Source organism: Strigops habroptila, chromosome 1 (assembly GCF_004027225.2).
Source record: "Strigops habroptila isolate Jane chromosome 1, bStrHab1.2.pri, whole genome shotgun sequence".
Lineage (NCBI taxonomy): Eukaryota > Metazoa > Chordata > Aves > Psittaciformes > Psittacidae > Strigops > Strigops habroptila.
In genome coordinates, this window is record NC_044277.2 from 84,850,262 (window position 1) to 84,867,317 (window position 17,056).

The 17,056-nt window shown below is 38.1% G+C and overlaps 1 protein-coding gene across 3 annotated transcripts in view; it reads left to right on the forward strand.

The window, feature by feature from the left end:
- GMDS (GDP-mannose 4,6-dehydratase) overlaps positions 1 to 17,056 on the forward strand; it is a 412,414-nt gene that overhangs the window by 170,843 nt on the left and 224,515 nt on the right. The window lies entirely within an intron of this gene.

Genomic DNA, 17,056 nt, shown 5'->3' on the forward strand with positions numbered 1-17,056 from the left:
GTGATTTGAATCATTTGGGCGTTGATGAAAATTATATTTGCTTGTCATGCATGGGATAGATAGTGGCTCCATGGATCTCCTTTATATTTGGTGTGTCTTTGTAGAAATGCCGGTGTTCTTACATTTAAGAGAGTGTCTCTACCTTCAGTTCAGTGTGGTCTAGCATCACAGTCCTTTCTGTGTTCTAGTTCATGGTTTCTTTTTGCAGTGCTCCTCAAGTTTCAGATACTCTGTTCTTTAAGACAGTTTAAATTTTCTCATAGTCTCAAGCCCGTTTCTTTAAATCACATGCAATGGACACCAGGTAGCTTGTGTTTTGTTTGCATCTTCAGGTGAGGATGCTAATTTGAATGAGTCATTAACTGGCAAACTGAGGATGCAATACAAATAATAAGCATTTTTCTTTAAACCTGTTCGAGTTTCAAACAAAAATTGTAGCACATATACAGTTCTTTTATTTTTAGCATATTTAAGGGTCCCCACAGACCATGCAATATTTAAGAAAAACAGAACAAGATTGATGTAACAGTAACTCAGGCTGGGAAATTTAAAGCTTGATTTCATATAACAACAGTAGGCAAATGCTGCCTTTGCTGCCTAGTTCTGAAAGTGCTGGCGTTACTAAAGAACTGGCAACAGTTTTTTTCATGCCGGTGAATCCAAGTTCTATTGCCAAAATAGCATCAGAAAAGTAACCGATAAATAACAGGTCATCATTAAATTTTACTTGTGTCTCATAATGATGCTTTTCTTAAGAAAAGTATCATAATCTTGAACAGCACTTAAAGGAAAAAATAAGCTCTTTGTTTTGAAATCATGGGATGAAGCAATTCTGGGTTTGAGTTCATTAGAGTGCTGCAGTTATTGCACAACTTTGGTCTACTTACAAGTAAGTAAAGTGTCCTGTCACTTTGGTTCTACAGGTTACTTGTGGGTTTGGTGGTGTGGTGATATCATCTGCTTTACCATCACATTTATAGACAATGATAACCAGGCATCAACACCCATGAAGAAACCCACAGAGTCACCAGGGAATGTTAATTTTTTCCAGAAGTATGCATGTGTGTGAGTATGTGGATGGTGCTTGAAAATGGCTGCCTGTACATGCAAGTTTGATGAAAGAATTAGTATGTTCAGTAAAATTTGCTGTAAAAGCAGAATAAATAAAAATTTTCCAAATTGGTAATATACGTGAGGGTTCATTTGAACTTAATGTTGTTTCTACTGGTTATAATCAGGTAGTTTAATATTTAATACAAAGGCTTGGTATTGAGTAAAAAAAATCGTGAAAGATTTAACACTTTTAAAATACGCTTTTCCTCTAGAGTACTGAGAGGGGAAAAAATAGAACATTAATCCTTAGTGAATTAAAGAAAATGCCTCTTCTTATTCTGTAGCCTACCTGAAAAGAAATGCTTATGCAGCTACATGATACAGTATGTTCTTTTTGAATGTTTCTGCCTTTTATTACACAAAGTATTATAGCCATAATCTTACAAATATTTACAGAGGTATCTTGATGCTTACAGGCTCTGACTCTAAGTCTGATTGTATTGATTTTAAAAAGGAAGTTGTTACTGGTAAGTGAATAATAGCTCAGTTGTCTTGATCAGATTTTCAAACCTGCGGTTTGAAATTAAATAAGTGACAAGAGCATTTAGATTTTTCAAAGCACTGGGAGACTTACATATTGAAAAAGTGAGCGTTTTATGGAAGGCTTTGAAGAGAGAAGCATAATGGTAATAGTTTTAAGAGGACCTGGTAATTCTCTACTTCTAAAAGCAGAAGTAGTCACCTATGTAATGGTGGTGGAAGCTACCTGGAAATGTCTGCTTAGCCTCCTTTCCCTTTTACTCTAAAATAATACTTGTGAGAAAAACTGCGAAGTTTAATATAGTTAATTTAAAAATTATAGAAAAATTGTGACTCCTGTAATACAAGAACGTGGGCTTGTGACACTTGAAAAATACCAATAATTTTATAACAAGTAAAACAGCATGAAGTAGTAGTAAATTTTTTGGTTCAGATCTGATTTTTTTTACTCAAGTTAGTTCAGTTTCATCAGATCAATAATTATTTATCTATCTGCCTTAGTATTTCTGAATCAGTTCAAGCTGAAAAATACAAAATTTTGAAATGTGATAAGGGAATTTCTTCTGGGAAATTCTCTGTTAAAGAATTATTCTGATCCAATAGCAGGTATTTTTTTTCTTGGATTAGTTCTGGATTAGGTTCAACAAAGATTTTGGTTCAGGTAACAGTTGTGGTTCAGTTCCCATTTTAGAAGAGGAAAAAAAAAAGCAGTTAAAACAATTTTCAGTTCAGTTTGACTCTGGGGAAAGAAAAAATAAACAGCTTTTTCACAGTTTGGCGCCACTTAGCTACATTGTGCACTTCACTCTGCTTGGGTAAGCTGCTTTATTTGGTTGTAGTATGTCCCTGGCTGACACGTGCACTGTACAGTGCTGCAGTGTTTGACTAACATGTAGTGCCAAGGAATATGTGGGTTCAAGGAGAAAGATTTTAATGGGATTAAAATAAATTGCGGAAACAACCTGTATCATTTGGTATTAGATTGAAGTAATTTGGAGAGAGCTTGCATTTGTGTGTAGATCCACAGGACACTGTGCCTTTGAGAACATCTAGGAAACGTGGGTATTTTAAAAAAAGGGGTGGGGGAAGAGGGACAGTATAAAATCTGAATCTTGAACCTGCATTTTTATAACCTTTTCATAAAAAATAGGTAAAAAGTTTCCTTTGTCAAGAATAAAATACTGTTCACTAAATTCCATTGAAACTTTTGAGAAGAATTTCATTTTAGTAAGCTGGTATGCCTATAGTGTTATCCTCCTTTAAATCCCTTATCATATATTTTTGTTATGTGTAAGTTTATTATTTCTGTGTAATTACTCAGAATTTGATTGTTTCTTCTTTTTCAGCAACCTGGTTTACATTTTCTTTTAAATTGGCAGGTGAGATGTCAGGGGACGTGAGTGGTTTCTTTAGCAACATCTTCCAAGCTATGCAGAAACATGACTATGAAGCATATTTTTCCAATGTGCTGCATTTTAGCTATTTCAAAAGAAACCAGTGGGTTGATGGTTTAACAATTTAATATAATTTTATCCATATGTACCTCCAAAATGTGAATGATATTGACTAGTGTTAATTGATGTGTCACAGTTCAGCTTCATTAGGCATCTGCATAGTTGTGACACTTGGCAGCTCAAGAGATGATGTTGCAGAGCCATGCCACATGGGCTGCAAAAGGACATGATGGTCCCTTTTGTTTGAAAACTCTTTTTAAAACCCCACCCAAAGACACCAGTCCTGCACGTGAATTCACGTCCCTGTCCTTTGGGCTCAGTTCTGCCCGTTCCTGACTCTGGGGGCTTTAACACATCTGTCTCTGAGGAGGAAAGCCCCAGCTTCCTCAGGACGCTTGGGGAAAGCTTTGCAAGAAGACCAGTTATGCTCATCTCATTGTTCCTTTATGTTTCTTCCATATGAGACGAGGTTAAATCTGTTGTTATTTGCCCATCACATAACATCAGCCAATTCTGCAGCTGCTTAAATTTGAATTGAAATAGCTGTGGAAAAATGAGGACTCTTTCACAGATGAAATAATATGTATGTTCAAGAAAATCATAAATAAGCTGATTTTTTTTTTAGTAGATCTATCTTGTAACATAATAATTGCCAAAGTGTTTACTCACAGGCACAAAATACTTAGAGAGTCTCCTTAATCTCCAATTATTGTTGCCCTCTTGTCTTGACCTCTCTTGAAGTGTTTTATAAACAATTTAAAGAATAAATGAAGTATTAGAAACAGTTATTATAGAGCAGGCAAAGTTATTTGCTTTCCTTGAGTGAAGGGATATAATTTATAAAGGACTGATTACACTCATCTGTTTTCTGGGTAGCCTGTAAGTTTACTTTACCATGGCAAGGCAGAATAACAGAGAAATTGTGTCATGGGAGCCAAGTAAGATATTGTTGCGGTAGGAAATCCAATTGCCTTGTTTTACAGCCATTTGTCTTGTCCGTCATTGCTGTCAAATGATGATTTGAATCAAAAGCATTTAAAGAGATTTTCTTCCTTTGCAGTAACGAGAACAACAGAGACTTTTATGCTGAGGGACATTCCTTCTAGGTCTTTCCTCCTCTACCATGGCTACCTGCCAGTCCTTGTTATTATTAAAAGTTGCTTCATTTAGTACATTTTATAAAGTGGCTCTGCCTGGCTTCGTGGCTGTCACCGAGGTCATGAGTCAAGAAGGAGAGCGGAAGTGGGGAGCTCTGATTCAGTGGAGTTCAGCAGCAAAGAAGCAGTTTAAGCTGAGAATGTTAATGGGTAGCTTTTTACTTCAGACCTACTCTTTTTTTAAGCTATGCATTTGTATCAAAAGAAAAATCCATGGAAATCATGTTTGATCTCTTTGCCATACTGATTTTAACACGTTGCTGCTTCCTTGCGTTTTGTTTACAAAGCTCAGTACTAGCAAAATTCCCTTGCGAGCTGTGAGGGTTACCTGTGTGCAGAACCTACTAATGAGAGGTTGTGTCAAGGTTATTTGGCTCCAGCTCTCAGAGAGAAGAGTCCTTTCTAGGAGGGAACAGCTTAAGGATTTCAGAAGCTCCCTCTGTATGTCTGCAGGCCATTCCCACCTCTCCTGTGCACTTTTGTCAAGCAGGAGTGAAATGAGATGCAAGGATCCTGGAATCATCAAAACAATGGAGCCTGTCGGCTCCAACACAGCTGGAGCTAGGAAAAAGATGCCTGTTCTTTCTCTCCTACGTGGCTTTTTCTGTCTCTTTTCCGATCTCCCTGTGAGGCAGACAGAGTGGAGGCAGTAGAGCAGCAGGGAAGAAGAAAGGGTGACAGCGACTGTCTATTCCACATCAGAGGACAATTTTGTAGTGTCCCTTTGCAATCAGAAGAACATTTGTCAACCCTGACATCTGCCAACCATAGTTGTGCAGCCCCTGGAGAAGCTTATCTTGCTGAAGTGCCTTTATTTTCCCAAGCAGATAAGAGAAGGCACTGTCATTTCCAAGATCAGTATTTGAGTGAAGAAATAGGGCAGGATGTTGTTGTAGACACATATACAATTACGTCTTCATTTGTAGTACTTCTGGCAGAAGCAGGGAGGGTGAGGAAGATACATTAATAACAGGGAGTGGGTGTCAGCATGATATGATTTAAAATCCTACAGTCACTCTGTATCCTACCATAATTTTCTTGCAGGTCTAACACCCTTAGATGGTATCCCTTGGCAGCTCTAAGACACTCCTGAAATATTCCTTAGCTTTTACAGTCATCATTTTGAAATAGTAAATTCTGTGGGTAATCATTTGGTACTTTGTCACTGAAAGGGTTAGGGCCCTTATCCAGAAGAGTGTGGTAAGGGGAAATCAGAGCTTGAGAGCTGATTCTTCTCCTGCCACATCTGGAGCCTATGCGAGTACTCTGGGGAACAAACGTAGATTTGGCTGCAGCTCAAGGGAGGTCCCTTGTCATGAGATGACATATGAAGGTTATGCATATAAGTACCAAGCCCTCATGCTCCCATACTGTGCAGCATTTCACAGCTGGGAGATAAACAGACTGTAGCTGATTTTAAAATAACAGCTATGTTTTTTTCTCTGTTTATCTGTTTGCTGGGCTATTAGGTCCCTTGAGTTTATTCCTGCCTTGAGTCATCTTCCAGGACTGTGTGTCCTGTAAATCAGGTATGATATTTTCTGCCATATTTCACTTGTACCTGAGATGCTGGGGACTGTAAACTTTCTTTTAAAACTCTCGTGAATAATTGCCAAAAGGTGGTAGCTGCAGTATCCCCAACAAACGCACATTATGAATGGTCCTTTTTTAAGCCTAAAATTCCTTTAAACATGCCTGTTGGGTTTTGAGTACCTGCAGTTAAATGGTGTTGCTTTTGGCAGGGCTTGGTGAGCAAATGAGGCATAATCTCTCTGATCTCAGTAGTCTGGTCAGCCAGCCATGACATTCTCAGTGTCTTTTCTTTCTACACCCTGTCTGAACAGAGCCATAGCCCAGGCAGCTCTCAGTGGGGTTGCCAAAGATTACCATGTGCAGTGAAGCAGCAGATGGCAGGACAGTGGAAAATATGCAGTCCCAATCCCTGGGTTCACATGGGGTTCAGGGTTAAATTTCAGCAATTTTCCTCCCTGATCCTCGAGCTCCTTGATAAACCGCCCTTTGAGAGACAAACTTACCCGTGTGCATTGGGAAGCTATTTAAAATTCAGTTTTGTCCAGTTTTGGAAGTGGGTTCTAGACTGCAACAGGAGATTTAAGAATTCTGTGACCACAGCACTTACAGTCTTCCTCACCATCCAAAGACATTTGGGCATAAGAAATGAGGTAAATATGAGTACATCCTGGAAACTATGAAAGGAGCAAAAAAGAAACATTGCAAACTTGATTAGCTCAAAAATTGTGTAATGACTGAATGAGGGATGCTCTCACGAACTTAAGTCAGACTTGTGCCTGTATGTTCTGATAAAGCCCTTCCATATTCCTTGCACAGGATCAACAGTTCTCACTTGAATGACTAGATGTTCAGTCTCTGGGGGCCAGAGAGCAAGAAAGGAGCTCTTTGACAGCAGATTTACTCTGTGCCTCTTTTATGGCCACTCTTGAATCCTTGCACTGAGAATGATTTCATCTTCCAGGGTGCTTCTCTCTTACTGTTTCACAAATACTTAACTTTCTCAAATTCCTGTAAAACATTGCATTTTATCCCCATTTTTTGAGTGAGAAACTAAGGCATGGGGGTAAAAAAAAGAAGTCTACTTGGTTGATTGATAGGTTGATGTTCAGAATAAAATTCCCATCTGTTTGCATCTGAGGGCTTGGTAGTCAAGCACACAAAGGAATATGCAGCAGTGACTAAATGAGAACCTTGATTTAAGTGACTTTCTAAGCACCTTTTCAGATTTGCAGAAGAAAACTGGCTTTTATTCATTTTTTCCATAGCAGCATTAATCAGACTGAACTGTGAATCCATAATTTCTTTTTCTGCAGTTATCTTTGCTTAGCTTCAGACTCCGTGGGACCCCTGCACTCCGTTTCTAACAGGACAGTAGTCTCTGCTCTCAGAGAAAGTCTGTTCTCTGCACAAGGGACAATCCTATTAGGAAAAACAGTACAGTATGTAATTAATCTAGAGATGTTTTGTGAAACGGTATCATTGTGCATTTGAAACAACACTGGCACACATAATCCTAACTTCTAGTGCTAGAATTTACAGCTTTGTTCCTGAACATGTACAGGGTATATGTATGTGCATGTGTGTTTGTATTGAGAGCATGCACAGGTACCTATGGGGATATTAAAATTATGTGAAAAGTCCCACTAAAAATACAAAGCCAGGAAATTCAGAATTCAGCTAACTTTATGTCCTGGTTTCACCCCATTGTGCTGAAGTATTGTAGGCATCTCAGAACAGCAGGTGATCTGACTGCCTCTTCTGTTCCTAAAGGAAGTGTAAACTAACTTAAATGGGAAGTATCACAAAAACAGGATAACAATGAATTTCAGGAGTCCACAAAGGAAGAAGTGTTCTTAAAAATACTGATATTAAAACAGCAGTGAGCATGACAGGTTAAACAGCGTTAAAAGGACATTTTATTTAGACGCCCTGGGTTTTGCTATTTAATCACTTTCCAAAAGTTTTGTTTTGCATTTTCTTATGCAAAGTTTTTGTGGTGATTGGATGTGTTAATGGTGGAATGTTTAATTTTGGATTCTTCTTTGTAAATTTGAATCATCTGACTTCAGTGAAACTGCACTGATTTATCTTGCCAGAAAACTGAGTTCTCTGGGTTTATAGCCGCATATTTATTTTTATTTAATTTATTAGTTACACTACAGAAACACTATTCCCACATGGAAAGAATGCAGGAGTGGGATTCATTTTCAGTGGAAATGTTAGAAAAATGGAATATTCATTGAAATGTATGTACATTTCAAAACATTGCTGTAATTTTACTGTTTTCCTGTGTTCAAGTGATTTTCTCTAAACAGCAGTGTCCATTTCTTTGCCTTGGTGCCTTTTTCATTTTAAAATTAAAATTAGCAACATACCCAAGGTTTGTCCCAGAGGGGAGTTTGATCTCAGCAATGGCTTTTATGCAACCTCCTGACATATCTTTTCTGCCAGTGGGAGAGCTGCTCCTCTGCCTGGTGGCATTTTCAGTTCAGGGTTTGGGTGTTGAAGCCAGAGCACCCTTGCTTAACTTCATGGTCCCCCGAGAGTGATCATGGCCTGCTCTGAAATAAGGACATAACTTTTTATGGGAAGTTTAAGCAACCAGCAGTAACTACAGCTAGGTGAAATAATGTTTTTATGGGCTCTTTGAATACAGGAGGCCAACACAGCTAGGCCAAACATATCCAAGTCTTTCAGGAGCAGAATGGACATGCTGTCGTTGTTGGCTTGCAGTCTTCCTGGTGTATTGACATCCTTTCCCTCCTGTTCTCTTCTTAAACTGTTAGGGTTGGGTCTATCCATGTGTCATGTGTCCCATCCTCCTCAATTACTTTGAAGCCTGTTTCAAGGGGGCTTGTTGTTAAAATCTGCATTTGAGGGGTGTTGCTTTGGTATTATACAAGATAATGACTTCTAGTGTTGTCCTGTTCTGTCATCAGCAGCCTCACTTGTCCCTGTGTAAAAGCGGAGTTCAGGAAATGGGGACAGCAGGGGCAAGCAGAGTGGGCTGAAAGCACACCACAGCACACAGTGTGAAGATTTTTATTGACTCTTCTGTCAGACCATTTACTTGATTCATCTGTTATGATTCTGAAGGTGTTTTGTAGCTGGAACAATTCATCTTTATACTGGTAATCACAGAACATCACAATTGATTTGTGCATTTAATTTTTGGGATCGTCACTGGTGTTGGAGATGTACTTCTCACAACATTCTAGCTGACAATCTAATTATTCATAACAGAAGATGGAAAGAAATGTAACACCTTGCATTTTATGTGCCCTGTTCAACTACTAGAAAAAATTATGCCACCTGTGTTTGCAGAAGCTGAGATTTCTTTTTCTCTTTCCCGCCAGCTCTCACTAGTCCCCACCTTGCTACCTCTCAATGAGCTCTTTGCCAATGGCACTTTCCAGCTCTCTGGAAATCCAGTTCAGCTGTGTTTCAGGACCCCTCTTGGTGGCTCCAGGACTCCTGTAGCGAAGGGGGTTTATGAAAATTTAAATGCATTTACCAAATGATGTACTGAGGGACTAAAGGGTGCCTGGAGGACTACCACTGTCGCAAAGCTAAGCAGAAGAAAGTCCTAAGAGAAAAACAGTTGAGCAACAAAGCTCCAAAGGGAGGTACATGGATTTACGAACATCTTGAGTTATACTGTATAAGTGTCAAACCCGTCTAAGACTGCTTATTAGTTTGTGTGGGAGGAAAAGTTTCAAGTAAGTTATTTGGCTGCAGCTAGACCATTTTTCTCTCTCCAAGAAAATACATCAGCACTGACTCAGCAAAGTTGTATGCCATTGTGATTGGTTTTAAGGCTAGCTCTTATTACAGTCTTTTGCCTTCATCAGAAGTAAAAGAAAGTTCTTTTTACCCCTGACTTGAAGTGAAATGACACATTTTATACTCAGAAATTTGCACATTAAAAGTTAACACTAATATGGGTGTGCAGAAAGACACAGAACACCTGTGGAAGGCTTTGATTATACTGTGACCTACCACAAGCTGATGTCCCGGCCACCTGGAGGGGTTGAGAGACCAGCCAGGCTTAGTCCCTCAGATGTCAGAAGGTCCAAGAAACTGTATTAGTCAGTCATGTGTCACCAGGTAAGATTAAAACCTTTGCCTGCTTCATCTCAAGGGAGTGCTAGGGTAAAAGCTGAATGTCTCAGCTTGAACTATCAAACAGCACCTTTTTTGATGTGCTACTGGTTGCTGAGAGGATGGAGGAGGGGAAAGACAGCAAGAAAAGGAAAGGGGTGCTAAATTTAAGGGCACAGATGTCTGAACTTTGATAGGTATTTAACAAGTTGAAATTTGTTTTTCTGCAAGTTGCCTTGGGCTGCATGATATTTTCATTTTGTACAATTGCTAAATTTATTTCTTTTTCTTTTTTTTACCTAGCTATTTTAGCACCAATTCAGCAAAACATGTACGTAACTCCAATTGTTTACACATGCTTAATGAATATAAAGAGTCTGTGCTGATGGGCAAGCACATTCATGCTTACCCATAGCTCACACATGCAAGGGCTTGTCTAGTTCTGTGACAGCTTAAATGAGAGGTTCGATTCAATAACATTAGTTGTACAATTTAAAAAACACAGCTTAGAAGTGTTAACAAACCAGAGTGGCTGAAGACATTTACCTTTGTTTTACAACGTAGTGTATATGAACTGCGATTAAGAAATCAAAGTGAATAGTTTGGAGCAAAAGGTTAAGTTTTCTGTAAGCGAAACGCAGCTTTGTTTATGTAAGTGCCATTAACAGCATAAACTTGGGAACAGGAATAACACTTTTACATATTGTTTTCGGTATTAATGTTTGGTTTTTCCTTTATAAGAATCTTTGATGCCTTACCTTTTCCTGTTCAGTGTACAGTTCCTGAGGGGAAAATACTTTAAGAAAAATTATGTGGAGGAAATATACTAAAATAGCACCTTTTGCCCAGCAGATATTGCTGGTATGCCACCCTGTCCTTTTAAAAAGGCCCATATAATAGATCTGAGATGTATAATTAGTCATGAATAAGGGTGTTTTGAATCTGAAATTGAATAGCTTTGTGTTACACATTACACATGCAGATTGGTTGCTAATTAAATGTCATTTTTTTCAGTCACTTTAGAGAACTGCTGGTCTGTAGTCATAGAAATCATCCTATCATTGTTCTTTGGGAGGTGCAGAACAGTCATGAAGAGTTTAAAGCCCCGATGACAGATCCCCAGTGTAGGGTTAGCTCCACTGAATCACAGGGAAGCATAGCTCTCTGTGCTGTGACAAATGCCACCTACTCTCTCATTCTACTTCCATGACCACCTTTTACAGGGCTTACTAGTTGTCCCTCCAGGTAAGCTTCATACTATCTTTCTGACCATGGGGGAAAAGAAAAGTCTCCCTGTTTTTCTGCGTTCCCTTCCAATTTCTGTACTCTGCCATTCCTCATTCATACTTTCCCCTCAGAGTATAGAAATTATTTTTGCTCCCTCTGGGTGTAGTTCGTACAATCTCCTGTTGCCCTCAGCTATCCAAATGTTCTCAGTGTACAAGTGGATGTTGGGGGCAGAGGTGCTCTTGGGTTGAAGAGACTCAACCCACTCCAGTGTGCTGCCCTCCTGCTGCTCATGCTTCCTACCTCTGCACACCTTTACTTTTCTACCTCAATCTCCTCATTTTTAAAATACAAGTAGTAGTATATTTTCCATTACCCAAGGAATTCCACTGAAAAGTGTGGTGCAAATGGAAAATGGGGCCAAGCAGACTTAACACATTTTAATTTTTGCATTGTGTGTCAATATGTTATAAAAAGAAATAATTCCATTGATATGCCAATTAATGTCTTTGTTAGCAATATTTAAAGGAATTAGTACCACTTTGTTTTATTGAAATCACACATTTTAAAGTAATACCAAATGAAGTTTACTTTATAACGAGGGACAAGTTTTCAATCCATGATCTGTGGATTTTATTGTTACATGATTATTTCCCACAGAGTTGAAGAAGAATAATCTTTAGAAACAAGCCTATTGTCAATAGCCTTTTTTCCTGTTTAGGTATCTCATGTTTCCATGGAAAATAGTTGAGGGTACATAAACTGAAAACATCTGAAAAACATTGCAAATGTATTAAAAATCTGAGAAACCCACTATCATATCAGGTACTATTACTATTTTAAAGGACTGAGAAGGAGCTGGAAATATTATGATGAAGCAAAGTATTTCCAGCTATGCTATACAGGATTAAAACGTAAGGATTAAAGCTGACTATGTGTCATGTTTCAGGAAATAAAATGATTTATTGATCAGTTCAGGAAGATGTTTCCCATGCAGTGCATGACTTTACAATGATTTGCTTATAAATCGTATCACCCTTATTTCACGTATATATGTTTCATTTTGAAAAAATCTGATTGTGGACTTTTTGGCAAGCTCATCCAAATGTAGTTGTACTTCCTCTGTAAAATTTTCAGGATATTATGAAAAGCTGGGAAAGAAAAAAAATCACCTTTAACAGTAATTTTTTCCTTTGTTTCCAGTGATGTTTCTACTTTGTATGATTGTTGTTGTAAGAAGAACAATTTGTTATTTAAAATTGAGAATGGAGTCAGAAGTTATGTGACTGTTTAGCATATGCTAACTATCTATCTGCTCTATTAGTTTTACCAAAATGCAGTACAGTGTCAGTTGTTTTGATCAAAATACAGTTGAAAATTGCATGTAAACCCAAAATATGGAAGGGTAATTTAAAGATCTGTAACTTGATTTTTATCTGGTTTACACTGACACAACTCCATTGACTTCAGAATAGTTGATATCGACTTTCAGCAGTATAAGCTAAAGGAGACTGGACTTCTTTTCTTAGAAAAAGTGGGTGTTGCTTTGTTTTTTAATTTCAACTTGTTGCAAAAATGGAAAAGCTTCTCATAGAATGGAAATTATGAATGGTGTGGACTTTCAGGCAATTAAAACATTTTAATGATCTCATTAAATGTGTCATTTACAACATATGTATGTTAAAAGAAATATGTTCCTTTGGTTTAGTAGAAGCACTGGATACACAATGTGTTTGAACATGTTAGGCTTCCACTAGAATCTATGCCAGAACTGTAAAAACTTGGAGGAAAAAAAACCCCAAAACTACCCTTTTTCTTGTGCCAGCACCTTCAGAGACAGAAACATTTTAATCATGTTTTATGCAAAGCAAAGACAAAGATGTTATGGCAACCTGATAGACTGTGCTAGGACTGCGTTTCAGCTGATACATAAGTATTGCTATTAAATGCTGTCAGACTGACTCTTATTCTATGATATTACTAGGATTAATGATGGATTTTCTTATGCATGAAACAACTAGTGTTATACAGGGATAGAGTCTTCCTAAGACCACAATTTTGTCCTCTGTTGAGTTTTGTATGTAGCCTTGAGAGCTTGGAAAATGAGGGTTCTTGAAAATAAATAGTTACTATAACAGTGGCTTTTAAAGCTACTTCATCCATTTGGCTGTCTCTTACACACCGCAGATTCTAGAGATAAACACCTACTTCAAACAGCCAGTTTTCTGATGATACACAAAGGGTGAAATGCCAGTGCTGATAAAAAGAATGGGGTACCTATAAAGAGACACAGATTTTTTTCTCGAGGCATCTAGCTTTGGAACTGTAGGTGCATTGAGAGCATGCTTCCTAAAGCAATAGTTTCAATTATGTGCTATTGAGAGATGTGTCCAGCTTTCAAAACTGTGTCTTTGCCAGATGTAGGCAGTGTCCCTCTTGGAGGGATAAGCTGTGTAAGCTATTTTCCACCCTGAGCCAGGCAGTGCAGCAGGCAACAGGCCTGGGCTGGAGAGCCGAAGCTATTGCATTATACCTCTGCTATTTCTTTTTACTGTAGTATTGTTCCTATAGTAGTTTGCTGAAAAGTTATGTGTTTTACAGATTAGGTCTTCTTGATGAGGAATCCTTGCTTAAAATCCTATCTATCTAGGATAAATCGGGTTTGTAAAAGTCAGACCTTATCATTCCTATTGGAATGCTAATGATCTCAGAGGGAGGGCTTGGGTTTTGAAAACAAATCTAAGCTAATGCCCAGGCTTCCTGAAAGAGCTATTAATATAATGAAAACTCATGTTTAAGGCCTCTTTTAAAATGTAAAAACTTGTCAGGCACTGCTCAATCGAGGCTCTATGGAACTGCTAAAATGTGTGGACACACCAAAGCATCCTTTGCAACACCTGGCCAGATCTCTGCTGTTGCTGTACAGCAATTCCAGTGCTGTCAGTAGCAATGCAAACCAGAGCATAATGTGGCCTATCATGATTTGGATATATTTGCTATATAGATAACTATGCAAAGCAGTTAGCTCAGCATGCTTGACCCTACAGAGGGAGCAGAAATAACTCTTCTCTTGGTTGCTGTAGGATAGTGAGCTCCCAGAACAGTGCCACCCTCACACATTTTGAAAAAGTGTTTGAATAAGTAACAAATACATCACACATTTAATACACTTTTGAACACTCCATGTTCATTCGTACTAGGTGTGAGCAGTGAGGTGTGTTTTGCAAAGCCTCTCTGAACTGTGGAAGCAGTACAAAGCCAGGCAACAAATGTGGGACTCGACATCATTCTTCTCCGCCAATATAAGCTAGTTTCTGTTGCTACCACCGACACATCTCCATGTGAATTACTAATGTTAGTAGCATAATAAAGTAGGTCTTAGTCAGCTCTGGTAGCTGGCGGCATTTTAGCTGATGCATCATCTTGGTCTGATGAAAATCAACATGAAAGGCAAAGTGGTTAACACACCAGCTCTGTTGATACTCTTGCTGGCACTAGCTGGCCACTTTGTGGAGGAAAATGCTCTTGTAGGTTCAACATTAGGAAGTCCTCAATACCTGCTGAGGAAGAAGGAAGCTAACCATTTCTGTGTTTCAAAAGGTACTTTGTATTCAGTTGTATAAGGATATCTGTAGCACTGTTCATAGGCCTTTTAGATAGAATCATTCCTGAGGAAAGAGACATTATGTCTGCCAAGTTTCAGGCCAAAGCAAGATTTTATAGCCTGATTGCAAACCCCTAGGACAGGGCTTTGTAATGGAAATGCTGACATAGCCTTAACTATTTTGTATGACTTCAATGGGCATCGGCTTAAATTCTAGTTATGATGTGCATTTAATGGCATGGGATCAAACATATAGTGTAGTGGGATATTTTAAGATACTATGTTTGCAGAGAATCAATATTTAAACATTATTTATGAACCATATCATTTAAATGCTTCTGAAATGTGCCATTCAGTCCTTGGTTGCATGAAAACAGAATTCTAATCACATTTCTCAGGATGAACAGTAGCATAGTTTTCTTCCGCCACTTTAATGCTGAGGCATTTCGAAGAGGACTGGTATGATTTTGTTAAACCCTTAGTGGAATATTTCTGGAAAATAAAGGTTTTTGGTTTTCACTGTGATGCTCTGCAATTCTTCGTTTCAGCCTTTTGAGGAATATTTGGATTTTGCTTGGAGGAGATCTTTGAAGATCATTTCTCTCCAGTTATCAGTGGCTCTGCAAGAAGATGGCAGTTATGAGGATGTTGTGCTAGACAAATCTGCTTTTTCTTGTGTAGTATCTTTCATACATTTCAAGTTAAGTGGATAGCATGAATATTCTCTCTCTCACGCACACAACCTAATAGCTTTTTCTTCTTTTTATGCTAAGAAAGTGGTTACTCCAAAATGAAAGGTGATATTCATTCATCGTGAAGGTTGACAGTAAAACTGCACATGATGACTAGAACTCTCACTGCTTTTAATGCAAATGGGAATGTAGTGCTGAAAGTGGCCAGCTTTGCTTATTGTCAGTTGCAGTCTGGAACATAAAGTCATATACTTTATCCTAGAAAACAAAGCTTCTCCTTCAACTATTATTTACTGCATAATAATGCTAACTGAAATTATTTGAGTGCAGAAGGTTAGGAAATTTCAGAGCTATTCCTAATAAGTTTGTTTAATAGTTTGAATCTATTTTTAATTAATCAGTAATAATCTGTGTAAAGAACTCAAAGCACTTTGATAACATAATAAATGGAAACAAACTTTGGTGAAGTCCCAGTCTGACTAAGCCAAAGAGACTCTGTCACTGATTTCTGTTAAGCCAGAACTCCACTCCCTCTGTGAGCCCATCCAGACAGGAACAGGAGAACCACAGTACTTTGCTTTCAGAAATTGCAATAGCAGAGTCACAGTGTCGGTCCTTTGGTTTGCACTGGTTTATCTTTGGAATAAGCATACCTCTCCTGTTGAGTATGCAGGGTGCAATCTGGAAGAAGGGCTTGGGCTTTTATCCTGCACTTGACCCATGTGTTCAATTTTTGGGGAATATTGCTATAAAAAAAGACTCCCCAGTATATTTTGTTTCTGAAATTTTGCAAATCACACTGTTTTGTAAGCTTCCTTTATATATCTACACTCTTTCAGGGAATATGAAAATAATGATTTTCATCCTTTAAAAAACAAGTGCAAACTATGGATATATTCTTAATGGCTAATACCTGGAATTCCAATTAGTTCAGCAGCTGACAGAAAATTAAAATTCTACCTTAATCCTGTGGTAAGGTCTGAATTATTTTGTTGCTTCATTCCACATGGTTCTTATAGGTGCAATCTGTTGTTCGGGTTTTTTTACTTTTGGCAGAGTCAGATGACACTAAAAGGTGCTGTGGTGCTCTTGACTTTACAGGATAGGCAGCAGCCTATCATTAGTATGACAGGAAACTGAGAAAACTGAGATGCATATCCCAAAAGCAGAGTTCCACAATGAAAAAAGCTACATATATGCATTGAATTTACAAGCTGCACTACTTAGGACTTTTGAAACTTGCTAAGATCATTTTACAAGTGCAGTCGTTTTCACTAACCGTCCTGCTTTCCATTTGGATGAGGTATCATCTGTCACCAGTCAATAATTTATTTATTTTTTTTAGCTATTTGAAAGGCATATAATTTTGATTTTTGTGGCCCATTAGTGTGCAAATGCCATTGGGCTTATTTAGCCTGAAATCATGGTCTAAATTCAAATCCCTCTGCTTTTGAGGAGACTGTTGAGCACATTTTAGAATCACAGCCATCATAATATAGAAATCAAGATATGAAAATAACTAGAAACAAGTGTTATTTAAAGCAACTCTCCAGGGAGAAGAAACGGGTACACAAAATTGCCAAAGCAGTACAGTGAATAAAATGCAGAAATATGATAAAATAATATGTGGCCTTCAGCTGATGAAGTTGAAATCACTTTTTCATGATCTCACTGAACCTGAGGGACAAAGAATCC